We start from the raw sequence: 3,507 nt of genomic DNA on the forward strand, positions 1-3,507 counted from the left end.
ACCTATTTTACATGGTGGTAGAGAAGAGTAAAATCTCTGAACTTTAAAGAAAAAAAGAAAAAGAAAGTGAAGAACTATGAAATTCTCTACAGCTTCACATATTGTAAAAACATCAGTTGGGAAAAGTCTGGAACAAGTAACAAATCCTAATTAGGACTGAATTCTTCCTCTGGTATTTATTGACTGTGTTTTCTCTGTTAAAAGCCACTCAAAGGTCTTTTTTAAATCTCTTAAAATCTTTTAAAATCTCTTGTACCTACGTTTCTCTTAGAAATTACCATTTGATTTTTACTAACAGTCTCCAACTGAGAAAAGATCTGAGTAGTGAAATGTGAAAATAAGCCACAAGACAGTCTCTCAGTCACACACAGAATATGACAGCAATAAAAATAAAACCCTAAAGAGTGAAGACTATCTTGTTTCTTGTCTTTACAGAATTCAGTCATATCACTTACTTGTGCTGCGTCTCTGTGGAGTGTCTAGTATCTTCTTCGTCTTTGTATGTGACTGCGTCTTGGGTTTACATGATGAGTTAACTGACAATCACAAGCCAATGAGAGAAGAGGTGACTTACTTCCTTGTAACTCTCTTCCTTCACTTCTTAGATGAAATATGACTGCCAAACAGTTTAAGCATCAAAGACTTCTGGTTATTCTTGGCGTTTAATGAGATCTTGGTGTATACATAACCTAACATATTTGCATACAGTTGATAAAGTCCAAGTTATAGATGTGAAGTATGCCTATCGCTACTGTTATGGAACAAAAGAGGTCTATTTGCCTGTGTGTGAGTCAAAGGAGAGAGACGTGCAGGTTTGCAGCAAAGAAAGTAAAGATCTATTTCAGGGAGCTGCAGGTCCCAGAGACACAGGAGAGTTCATGCTCTTAACAACCTGGCACCCCAGATGTCTTGGGAGTACAGATTATATAGGGGAAAACCAGTCATCATGGAAACGAAGGGTGTTGTGGTAATTGATCAGTCTGGCACCATCCCATCTGGTCCTGTGGCTGGTGAGGTTGTTTTGCCTCAATGGGCCTGGAGCCGAAATAAATCTAAGGCTGTTATCCTTAATACAACCAAAACTTATCGTCCCCATGGTTATAGACCTGAGGCTCAATAAATCGTATGTCCTAAGGCTTAATGATTAAAGGAGCAAGCATACGAAGGTAGAAAGTGGAAAAAGCAAGTAGGTCACAGTGCCATTATCTGGGCAAAACCAGCTCGAATCAGAAAAAAAACTATATTAAAGAAATGAAATGAAGTTTGTGTGCAGTTACACTACATGTTCATTTATTTTTAAAATCTTACACACAGGCTCCTGGAGAATGAGAAAACATGGGCGCAAGTAAACCCTCTTTACAGACACACTCTTGGTTTGCTTCCTCACTCCATTAGGTCTGCTTGGAGCATCCTTGCCTCACCACTTCCTCACCCGGACCCTCCTCCAACAGTCTCATCCTTTATCTGCAGTGTATTTCTTCATCACAGTGTCTGACACCATAGTATATTTTGTTTACACCTTCCAAAAGTGCAGACACTTCAACGTTTAGTTTACTATTGTGTCATCAGAATTGAGAGGCGTTCCGGGCGCATCGCTGGCACTAATATATATTTGATGAATGAATGGTCTCAATTCGTATTTCCCCACAATTCACATTTTTACAAGGACACTTTAAATTCTCATTGCAGCTGGTGTGTTTTATTTATAGTCACTTCTCAGAAGGGCCTTTTTAAAGTAAATCTGGAGTGGAAGATTCCAATATAGCTTGTTGATAATCCTATACAGATTAGTAACAAATGCCTAAATGTTTTAAGAATTTATTTTTTCACTCCTTAGCATAGAAATTAATTCCAGCTATAATAATAGGACAGCTCAGTGAAAAGACCTAGTAAAACACCTGCCTGTGCATTATTGGGCCCACAGATTATCCGTGAAACATTTTAATGACAGGCTGGCTTTCAACTTTTAGAAAATTACGCTCATAGACAGCAAAAGCAACTGATTAATTGTGCAGTATTTCCTATTTCTAAACACTTTAAACTTTTAAAAATGTAAACATAAGAAATGGAAATAAATATATTAGTCAGTACAAAGTTTAATTAAGAAGACATAATTACAGCCCTTTATGTGCCCAAAAGATATGTGTAAGTCAAAATGAAATGCAAATGGAATGGGAGCCATACAAAACCAACACTTTGTATTTATTATCTTTCACTGAGTTTTAACTTACATTTTTAAAACATCTTTTTGCCCTTACCTGAATCATTTTTAATCCCCTTTTATGATGAGGAAACAGAGATATAGGAAAATCGCTCAGGAATTTTGGATGCACAAGCTAGCGCACTCAGTGCATTACTTGGCAAGAAATTATTGTTTAATAAATATTAGTGGTTATTGCATATTTCTTTAATAATGGAAAAACAAATAAAATCGCTTAAAAATAGTCCACATGTAAGTTCCTCTTTAATTATTTATTTTGGTAAAGGGGAAGTATTCAAACAAACCTCTTTCTATTTTTCTGGCTGCTCTGCTAATGGAAGATAAAGGAAGTCTCCAGGAGAAGCCCACAGAATTTCCTTTACTTGACATCACAGTGTCTTTTTCACAGTTAGTTGAGAACCTAAAAACACGTATTTAAACCCCGGATGGAGAAGGCAGGCTATGAAGAATATTTTTCTCTTTCTGCTTCTAATTTATTTGAGTAATTGAAATATGCCTGTAAATCTTTAGTGTTTATGTTTTCCCAGATTTCAATGGTGACAGCATTATTTTTCTTCCCTGACTCCAGGTACTGTGAAGAATGATACAGTAATTATTTCCAAGGTTGCGAGTAAAGGTTTTTCTGCCTAGCTCTTTGGTTAAAAGAGGATTCCCAGATATAAGCAAATAATGGTAATATAAATAGCTAATATTCGTTAACTGCTACCCATGGGCAAGCATTGAACAAAGTGCTTGTCATATGTTATCTCATTTAATACCCACAAAGTAACATCACAAATGATGTATATATACTTGAATATGGTTATGTAACTGACTAGGGCATGTCATGAAAGCATTTCTGGATGCAAAATTCTCAAACATTTGAATCTTATTCATGAGATTTTATATTTACTCTTCTGCCAAAAATGGAAAAATAAGAATTAAAATAGAGTAAGTTGCTTTCAAGATTTTTCCAGAATCAATTACTGTCCCCTCTGTATCATTATAATATACATCGTAGGAGAAAAAACCATGCATTAAATCTTACCTCTTCCTTTACCTTGTCCTCTTACCCAAAAGAGTTTCATTTCCTCTCCCAAACTCAGTTCTTGGAATGTAAGAGTTTGCCTAGTTACCTCTGAAGTCACTTTCTGTTCTATTATTCAATGACATAACTTTCCCCTGAAGACATTTCTCTGTCTTACGTGATAACGTGAATGATAACTAGGTCCAAAGGCACACAGAGTTCATGGACTGAAAATTATAGGGGCATAAATTATCTTTGACCCCAAATCTAGCAACAAAGA

The 3,507-nt window shown here is 36.0% G+C and overlaps 1 protein-coding gene across 1 annotated transcript in view; it reads right to left on the reverse strand.

The window, feature by feature from the left end:
• The window catches only part of HPGDS (hematopoietic prostaglandin D synthase), a 32,110-nt gene extending 28,811 nt beyond the window's left edge, over positions 1-3,299 (reverse strand). Inside the window, exons 1-2 of the mRNA XM_006910738.2 lie at positions 3,249-3,299; positions 456-616 (exon numbers count right to left, since the gene is read on the reverse strand). The gene's annotated coding sequence lies outside the window, so the exon portion shown is untranslated. The remainder of the gene's footprint in view (positions 1-455; positions 617-3,248) is intronic.
• Positions 3,300-3,507: the final 208 nt, after the last annotated feature.

This window comes from Pteropus alecto, unplaced genomic scaffold (assembly GCF_000325575.1).
Source record: "Pteropus alecto unplaced genomic scaffold, ASM32557v1 scaffold63, whole genome shotgun sequence".
NCBI lineage: Eukaryota > Metazoa > Chordata > Mammalia > Chiroptera > Pteropodidae > Pteropus > Pteropus alecto.